Source organism: Mastomys coucha, unplaced genomic scaffold (assembly GCF_008632895.1).
Source record: "Mastomys coucha isolate ucsf_1 unplaced genomic scaffold, UCSF_Mcou_1 pScaffold21, whole genome shotgun sequence".
NCBI lineage: Eukaryota > Metazoa > Chordata > Mammalia > Rodentia > Muridae > Mastomys > Mastomys coucha.
The window spans coordinates 3,289,654-3,300,359 of NW_022196904.1; positions in this window are offsets into that span (position 1 = coordinate 3,289,654).

Consider the following 10,706-nt stretch of genomic DNA (forward strand, 5'->3'; position numbering starts at 1 on the left):
CCATCCCCTTCTCACCTCTGTGTAGATTTATCAGTCTGGGATCTTCATCTTTGTTTTCTTTTCCCTCTCCTCCTTCCCTTTATTTCTTTTATGTACATAGTTGTTTCATTTTATGCCTTGTTATGATAAGCAAATATACTACACAAATACTCAAGTCAGTATTTCCTTATCTTTTGCACTCAGTTGAGCACTTACTCAACCAGGTTCTTAAAACTATGGTAAGTATGTCTCCTGTCAACATCCTCACACATGGGCATATGTGCCTTGGTAAACATTTAAACATCAGACATTCTCATTACCTTACCATTTTTACCAATGATTTAGCCTCAGACAAATCCTGTATCTTCACAGAGCTGATCCTTTGTTTGTAAAATTAAGATTGCTTTTTATGTGAGTCCTAGAGTCCCAGTTCCTTACCAGAAATTGTTCCACTTTCCCAGCACATCACAGAGATCACACAGCAAGCCCAACTTGCCTCCTAAGCCCCTCATCCCCAACACAGTGGTTGCTACAATAAATGCATTGCACAAGACCAAGAGAGTTTAAAATTTTAGCAAGGAGTGGGGAGGTGCTCCAAATATTCCACCACCAGCTGAGGAGCTAAAGGAAATTGATGGATGCAGAGGGAACAAGACTAACTTTTTTTGCATAGTTATTGGAGCGCTCATAGGTTACTCATGCCCCAATGGACAATCCCACACAGAACAGATGGGCAGCACTAGTTGTATGTAGTAGGCTACAATATAAAGATAGGATGCTGGTTGGGAGAGATGCCGAAGATATGTTTTGGGGAGACAGGATGAACTGGAGGGAGAGAGTAAGGGTGGATATGACCCAGATATATTAGTTCTTTAAAGTCTCTGTAGAAAGACAGTTGCTGGGGTGGCATTATGGCCCAGTGGTGGTGTGTTTTCCTGGCATGCATAAGTTCCTAAGTTCACACAAAAGAAAACCAATGTGACTTCTTATTGGAAGCTGAGGCATTAAACTCTGATATTACTAACTTGCCAAGAGCTAGGGTGTACAGAGAACTCTCAGTAAGTGAATGTCAAATCTCCTCTACCTTACGTTTGGTATCTCTCTTTTTTTTTGTTTAGTTTCTAGTGTTTTTTCCAAATATTTAATCTTTTAATATGAATGGATGTTTGTTATAGACATCATGAAGCTGAGATTCATCATAGTGTCAGGTCTCAATTTCAGAGATATTATATAGGAGCTGTGATTTGGCAAACAGTAGAGTCAGACACCAAACCAAATGTAGCTATGTCCCATGCACACTTTTTCTAAGCAATGGGGATATCATCACTTATCCCAATGGATTTATTGGGAGGAAAAAAAATCAAATTCAGCTATATGAATGACAGCTATGATGTGCAGGTCAATGTAAGTCCTGGAGAATGATGCCTATTATTGGTTCCCGTCAAGGATGCCTCAGGGCTAAGCTTTAACTTTAGGCCATGGTGCTGTCTGCAAGCTTCTTGAACTTGGGTCTGGGGTGTTTATTACAAGCTTGAACAGAAGACTTGCTGATTTGTCACCAACAAGATGTGTTTCTAAAGGTGGAGCGTCCATCAAGTTGGTGGAACCCTTTGTTTTTCTCTGAGAAGTCTTTTTCCCTTGTGAAGTTCTTTTTCCATTCCTGGCCTTCTAATGATCTCTTTGCCTATCCACATTACCTTCTTCATGAATCCCTTTCTGTTCTACCATCTATAACTGTTTGCTTCAAATGCAATGATACACCACTAGAAATGCATTACTTACTGTTGAGCTAAGTCAATAGCTGTTGGGTCCAAAAATCACACATAAGTGTCAAACATCAACCAGTAAGAAATTCTTTGTACAATTTAGTCTATTTAGAAATGAAAAGAGTTTTGCGATAGGTCCTCTAGAGTTCTAGGATCTGGAACCATGAAGAACACTATTAAGGCAAGATTTAAAGCCACTAATTTTTTTCTAGTTGCGTGGTGAATCAGAAAGTTTTCAGAAATTAGAATTGGAGACATGGAGAGATGTTTTATCTTAAGGTTATACACAGAGTATTAAGAATCAGGACACAATTTTGACACTGGGTATGAACAAGTGTTGCTTACATCCCTCTAATTATTATAGACAAAACTGAGGACAGCTCTCAAGAGAAGGTAGAATCTCAACTGATATTTGTTGGTCTTTAATTCTACAAACACTTTTCAAAGAAGGACTTGTATAGAAAGCCGATCCTGAGGGGCCAGACATAGGCAGACATGAAATAACCTGAATTTTAGCTAAACATGTTTGAAGAATTTGAAACAGTGTGCCTCTGGGAAAGCTTCTTAGTCTATTTTAGTACTTTATGAAAGTTCTTGAGGGGTCATTCATGTTATATAACATGAGTGGATTCTTTGGGATGGTAGACCACTCGTGGAAGAGGCAGAAGTTATGAAGTGAGACAGACATGCACAAACAGGATATTTCTCCAACGATAATTCTAGTGTGCAAAAGCCACTCAATCCATCTATGTCAGATCTACTTAACCATCTGTCTGTCTTTTCATACATCCACCTACTGATCCATTTATTTATTTAATCTATCTATTTATGTTTCTATGTACCTATGTGTGTATGTATGTATGTATGTATGTATCTATCTATCTATCTATCTATCTATCTATCTATCTATCTATCTATCTTCATCATCTATCATCTAGCAATCTTACTGGTCAAATATCTACCTTTCATCCACCTATTCTATACTTCATATATCATCTATGTATTCCATAATTTATCTAATATATTTGTCTATATATCTGCCTATTTTTTATCATCTATTTACTTATCAACTATCTATTTCATAGGTATTCACATACCCATCTTCTATTACCTATATATCTATGTATCTCATATCTATTCTCTATACTATCATCTATTTATTGAACATATATCAATACATCCATCATTTATTGCTCATATGTATATGTATCAATATCTATCTATATATTGAGATGAAACTATTCCTGAGGATTAAACTGTTTGATATCTCTAAAGTGTTTAGAATCTGTAACATGGACCTGATATCTTAGTTACATTCAGAAAAAAAGACTTGTTTCTACTGTTCTTTGACTTCATCCATGAAGAATAACACTGGGTCTTCATACCTGATAGTTGTTGGTAGACAGGTATTGATCTTTTCTGGTTGATTCTGACTGTGGAGGAGACTCTGATACTTACATAAGTTCAGCTTTTGCTTAGAGACAGAGATGCCAAAGGATGAAACTGTTAGCTCTGATTTGAAAGGAGGTGTGTACACACACACACACACACACACACACACACACACACACAGAGAGAGAGAGAGAGAGAGAAAAGGAAAGAGAGAGAGAATGCCTTTGCCTCTCTGAGAGCTTTTACCTCTTCTCTGTTTTGAGCTCTTGAAGTTGTTGAATGAGCTGCCCGCCCTGTGAGAAGGCATATAGCCATGTAAACTTAAGCCAGAGCTTTGAACCCTAGAGACCTCTATGGTCTCTGTGGATTGAGAAAAGAGTCAAGATGAAAGCCTCTCACTTATGCTCTATAGAGACTGAAGAGGATGGACAGAGTCAGAAAGCTTCTTTGTTACCCTCAGTTCACATTAATGCACATGAATGGTGCTTTCCTAAATTCCAGGCCCTGCTCTTGGTACTGATGGGTCCACAGGAGAGAGATGACCACAGGAGAGAGAAATCTAATTGACAAGAGGCTAAAAATGCTGCTTATTGAAAGCATATCTGTTACACATCTGTGGCTACAGCATCAGTATTTACAGTAGCCAGAGGTGGAAGAAACTAGATCTTTTTTTTTTTTTTTTTTTTGAGAGCAACAAAAATGAAATATTATTTAGCCTTAAAGAATGGAAGAATTCTTCTGCTATGATATGGATGTACCTTGAAGGCATTGTATCAAATGAGATAGTCACAGAAAAACGAGTAGGGTCTGGAAAGATGGCTCAGACGTTAAAATTTCAGAGGGCCCAAGTTCAGTCCCTAGTACCTACATGGAGGCTCACAACCATCTGTAACTTCAGTTCTGGTAAATCTAATGCTATCTTCTCACCTCTACAGGTACTGCATATATATGGGCAAATACATACAGGCAAGAAAACATTCACATACGTAAAAAAAAAACTTTAAGACATCTATGCCCTAGAAATATCATCAACCCCTAAGTGAATAAAATCTTTCTTTCCTTCCTTCCTTCTTTCTCTCTCTTTTCTTTTTCTTTCCTTCCTTCTTCCTTCCTTCCTTCCTTCCTTCCTCCCTTCCTTCCTTTCTTCCTCCCTCACTCCCTCCCTTCTCTCTCTCTCTCTCTCTCTCTCTCTCTCTCTTTCTCTCTTTCTTTCTTGAAAAATGGGGCAGATTTTTAAAAAAGATTTATTTACTATATGTATATAAGTACACTGTCAGTTTCTTCAGACACAGCAAAAGAGGGCATCTGATCCCATTATAGATGGTTGTAAGCCACCATTTAGTTGCTGGGAATTGAACTCAGGACCTCTGGAAGAGCAATCAATGCTCTTAGCCACTGAGCCATCTCTCCAGCCTCCTTTCTTGATTTTTTAAGACAGGGTTTTTCTGTGTAGTTTTTGCTATCCTGGAACTCATTCTGTAGATCAGGTTGGTCTTGAACTCACAAAGGCCTGCCTACTTCTACCTCCTGAGTGCTGGGACTAAAGGAGTGAACCACCACGACCTGGAAAATTTTTTTTTTAAAAAATAGATTTTTATGTATTCTGTGAAATTCTACATATTTTGATCACATTCATACCAATTTCCTCCTTCAACTCCTCCTGTACTCCCCTCAATATTTTTATATACTGAGAATCTGAAAATTATTTATATTTAACTACTTTCTCCCAAAGGCAAAAACCACATAGTTTATAGCAACCAAGAAAAAAATCCAGAAGCACATTTATAGAATTTTTTTGTAATGCACTATTTATTCCTCCTGTTTTCCACTATGTTTATTTTTTAACATTTATTTATTTACTTACTTATTTTTATTATATTCAACACAACATATTTTTATACCAATCATAAAAAATGATAGACATGTTATTAAATGAACATAAATAAATCATTTTGTTTGCTTGTTTGTTTGTTTTGTTTTTAGTAGAGTTTAAAATCTTGGCTCTTACTGTGGTACAAGCTCAAAATAAGAAGAATTTTTAGACATTGGAGTTCATTGTAATAAGGCTATTCTTCAATGACCCTCACATCACCAAAGGGTTTTACCTCCATAGTAGCTAAGCTAAGAGTTGACAGTTCTGCTGTGCCAAGGAATGAGTTGTAGGCATGATTTTTGGATACAGATTTCCTGCTATGGTAAAGCTTTTTGACTTGAGTGATTGTCTTCATTCTCAGCCCATAGGGAACAGATTACATTCATTTAAGAAATGGTGTGTGTATTAAGATGGTCTATCCATGTAGTCATTCACCAACTCTTTCAATGAACAATGGTTCTGCTTGGAGGGTGGCACAGCCATTAGGTGTGGGTGAGAATTTGGTTCATTAGCTATGATGATTTTGAAAAGCATTCATCTCAGAAAAAGAGTAACTTATAAGGCCCTTTTCTTCAAAATTGATACAAAAATTATAAATATCAAGTAAAACATTCTGTCTCACTCTTTGTTGTTTTCTTACAAGCCACCTCCTAAATTAATTGTCTATGTTTCTTTTGGCTCTATAAATAATTTTGAAATATATAAGCTGTTCTGAAACCCATAGTATAGTGTAAAAACATCAAATAAACAATCACACTAATAGAAAGGCTGAGGTAGGAGAAGCATGATTTCAAGACCATTATGTGGTACACAGCAAGACACTGTCACATACAAACAAGCAGAAAGTACATATGGATTGTACAATATTGGACCTATTTCTCCAATTACCAAATTAGAGAGACCACTGGATGACAGCCAACAAATTTCTAATTCCTCATATTTCTGGATTTCAATCGATTAGGATATGTTGGTAATATTCATTTTCATATTAAGAGATATTAAGAAAAAGTGATTGTTACTTCCAGTTATTTTTGTTGTTAGAGGTGGAATTATGATTGGGTGGGCTTTTTGAAAGATTACTTTCTTGCTTTTTTTAGAGTGTCCTTTCTATGGCTGGATTTGTGGAAAGATATTGTGTAAATTTCATTTTGTCATAGAATATCTTGGTTTCTCCATCTATGGTAATTGACAGTTTTGCTGGGTATATTAGCCTGGGCTGGCATTTGTGTTCTTGTAGGGCCTGTATGATATCTGTCCAGGATCTTCTAGCTTTCATAGTCTTTGGTAAGAAGTCTGGTATAATTCTGATAGGCCTGCTACTTGAGCTTTTTCCCCTCACTGTTCTTAAAAAAATTCTTTCTTTGTTTAGTGCATTTGCTGTTTTGGTTATTTTGTGGCAGGAGGAATTTCTTTTCTGGTCCAGTCTATTTGGAGTTCTGTAGGCTTCTTCTATGTTCATGGGCATCTCTTTCTTTAGGTTAGGGGAGTTTTCTTCTATAATTTCGTTGAAGATATTTACTGGCCCATTACATTGGGAGTCTTCATTTTCTTCTATACCTATTATCCATAGGTTTGGTCTTCTCATTGTGTCCTGGATTTCCTGGATGTTTTGGGTTAGGATCTTTTTGCTTTTTGCATTTTCTTTGACTGTTGTGTCAATGTTTTCTATGTATCTTCTTCACTCAAGATTCTCCCTTCTATCTCTTTTTTAAATGAATATATATTTAAAGATTTATTTATGTTTATGTATATGAGTATAGTATATTTGTACAGATGGTTGTGAGCCTCCATGTGGTTGCTGGGATTTGAACTCAGGACCTTTGGAAGAGCAGTCAGTGCTCTTAACCACTGAGCCATCTCTCCAGCTCAGCCCATTTCATCTATCTCTTGTATTTTGTTAGTGATGCTTGCATCTATGACTCCTGATCTCTTTTCTAGGTTTTCTAACTCCAGGGTTGTCTCCCTTTGTGATTTCTTTATTGTTTCTATTTTCATTTTTAGATTCTGGTTGGTTTTGTTCATTTCCTTCTCCTGTTGGACTGTGTTTTCCTGTAATTCTTTAAGGGACTTTTTTTTTGTTTGTTTGTTTCCTCTTTAAGAGGTTCTAGCTGTTTACCTCTGTTCTCCTGTATTTCTTTGAGGGAGTTATTTATATCCTTCATAAAGTCCTCTATCATCATCATGAGAAGTGATTTTAATTCTGAATCGTGCTTTTCCATTGTGATGGTGTGTCCAGGACTTGCTATGGTGGGAGAATTGGGTTCTGATGATGCCAAGTGACCTTGGTTTTGCTTATGTTCTTTCACTTGCCTCCCTCCATCTGGTTATTTCTAGTGCTACCTGCCCTTGCTAAATCTGACTGGAGTCTGTCCTTCCTGTGATCCTGGTTGTGTCAGAACTCCTCAGAGTCAAGCTGTCTTTGTGATCCTGAGATTCTGGGAGTGGAGCTTCCTCTGGGTGTTATGGGAATCACTTCAGAGTTTGCACCCAAGGTTTGCTCAGGGCACCAGCCCAGACAGACCAGAAGAATCCTGCGCCATTGGTCTGGAGGAGTTCTTGTATGTCTGAGTCTCACTGGTCCCATTATCTTTGGGTGTTTGGACAGATGTTGTGTCTTCCTCACCTCTGATCCTGTGATCCTGAGCTTGTTAGAGTGCCTGGGAGAGGAACTTCCTCTAGGTGTTATGAGACTGGCTGTAGAGTTTGTGCCCAAGCCACTACTTTTATTTTATTTTATAATATCCTGTGTTTATTCTTTGACAATTCTGTATGTGTATACAATGCATATACATTGTATATATCTACCTCAACTTCTCCCTTCCACTTCCTCCAGACACGTTCTCCATCCACCCTGTTTCCTCTCCATTTTTTAAAAAATGCATGGAGTCTAGTTTGTGCTGCCTGCTGAAATGTTAACTAATCATGCTAGCTTGACCTATGTTAGCATATAGGTTCGTATGTGCAACGGCCATGTCATATCCAGAAGACAACATTTCACAGCAGTCCACGCATCCTTCATCTTTTACATTCTACCATGTTTTTTTTCCATGCAATTCACAAATCCTGAAGTCAGGTCACTTTTTGTCTTTATGTGTAACCTAGAATGCTTGTTCAAAGCCTTCTGCATACTTTATCTGTAATCATATGTGCACTAGTGAGAAAAAGCATATGGACTCCTGGCAAATATATTCATGCTGCAACAGATTATTTTTCGTGATGGAATATGGCCTACCCTTTAAAAGTTAAACCGAACATTACAATATTTAAAAAACATATTTGTTACCTCTTTATGTCTCTACCCAAAGGGGCTGACTTCTTTCTCTGACCAAGCCACAGAGTGGGTTCATAGTTGATCACTTTCTGAATGAGGACAGAAGAATATTACAGAAGATTACAGAATGTTAAAGATATAGATCTCAATAGCTTTAAAAGTCAGCTTTGACCTATATTTCAGAAGCTGTACACTTTGACTGATTAAGCTGATTTTAAAATACCAAAATAAATGTCTGTGACCTTGTCTTTCTCTCAGGATCATTGAGAAGGCAAAAATAGTGTATGTAGGTGTCACCTAGCTCAGTGTAAGTTAAATTACCTTCCAATGGAATAATTTTTATTATTACACGTACGTGGGTATTAAGCATAGACTTTTGAAAAGTTAAATTAGCAAAGACATTTAACACATTGTCATGAAAACTAATGCTGTACAGATTCTCAAAAATACTAGCAGATTTCCATCATGTTTGAAACATTGAGTCTATGGCCATACCACCCTGAACATGCCCTACCTATCTTGTGTGATCTCAGAAGCTAAGCAAGGTTGGACCTGGTTAGTACTTGGATGGGAGAAATATTGGCTTCATGTCGTACCCACTCTCAGGGGTCTTCTGATGTAGTAGCTATGTTTTGTGCAGAGGGGCATAATATTAAACAATTGTTTAAATATTGTAGTGTGGTGGTGGTTTGAATGATAAATGTGTCTCATACTCTTGGGCATTTGCATATTCTGTCCCTGGCTGGTGATCCTGTTTGGGAAAGTTTAGGAGGTATGGTCTTGCTGAAGGGGGTGTGACACTGGGATTGGGCCTTGAGGTGACATTCCCAGCTCACATTCTCTCTGTTTTCACCTTGTGGTTCCAGGTGTAAGCAGCTAGCTTCCAGGTCCACTGTGCAATATGGACTCACCCCTCTGAAACCATTAGCATAAATACTGTTTCTTCAGTAAGCTGTGTTGGTCATGGTGCTTTATCACAGCAACAGAAAAGTAACTATTTTAAGTGCCCATGGTGGACCACAATCTTCCAAACAGCATGAACCTCCTCTACTTCTTCAGGGTTAATTGTATGCTCTGTAAACAGGAAGGCATGGACTGAAGCCCAGTGGCCTGTATGATGTCTAACACCCAGGGCTACTGTAGGGAGATAAAGAGGCAGTCAGCATAAACTATGCATTCTAGATGATGCTGGTAGTGGCTCAAGACATGCTGGGTCATTTGGGTCATTACCATGGTGCTTTGATGCTAGTGTCATGTGCACGGACATCTTTATTTTAACTTAGCCCAGAGATGTTTAAGCCAGAAGGTTGTGCAATTTCCCAGAACAAAACCCTTCAATATGCTATGTAGTGACAGCAGTGTTGCCACAATTACCACAGTCACCATTGTCATGAGTATCACAACCACTTCCACCATTATCACCACCATCACAATCATCAAGTCCTAGGCTAGTGGTTAGTGCTAAAATTAGGAGTCACTCCAAGACATAGGAAACTCAACCCAGGCAGGCTTTAGTAGAAGTGAATTTATTTGTTCACAGAGGGGAATAGACCAAACTTTAGGTAGGATTAGAACCAGGAACTCATCAGTCAACAAGACTTCTAATTTTGGTTTTCTTTTGTTGACTCTATTATCAAAAATAATAATAAAAAAAAACCCTCCTGCTTTTTTTGTTAAGACTTATTTTCATTTTTATTTATATATGCGTGTATATATTTATGTATGGGGATGTACATGTAATAAGACCCAAATTAAGACCATAGAAAATAAAGAAAAAATCTGAAAAAGAAATATTGAGATCTGGCTTTCTGATATTGACTTATTAATGTCTCCAGTGCCACAATTCCTCTATGAAGGTTATAAAGTTAGATGAAACTCCAGCCTCCTTTACACAAAGACTAAGAGTATCAATTGCCTCTTGATTTTAAATCTCCCCACAGGGTTTGGATTGTCTTGCAATTCTTCATCCCTCATGCAATTGGGTCTCCCCACTTACACTTCAGCTACTGTAATGAAACGCCATTCCTGAACCAGCTCTTGGGTCTCAAGAGAAGCATATGGACCAAAGCATCTTTAGCTGAATCATACTCACCTTGACCAACATCCATTTGCACGAGCAGAATTAGCCCATGTCAAAAATATCACCCAGGTGGGTCCAGTCTTGATTACCAGACACTCGGCTTATTGGAAGTGAATGAGAGAATGTTACAGGCTTTAAGACATTAAGTTTTAAGATGGGAGTGTTGCATGGCATTCCTGCAGAAGATGCTAGCTAATGTAATCTAATTGGCTAAGTGGATTAATTTGTCTACCTTTATTTAAAATAATCCTGATCAGAAATGAAAAGTCTGATGTTCTGCTTCTCTTAGGTAGGGAAATAGCATGGGTTTCCTAGAAGAAAGTCAGGGTGTTAAGCCACACTGGG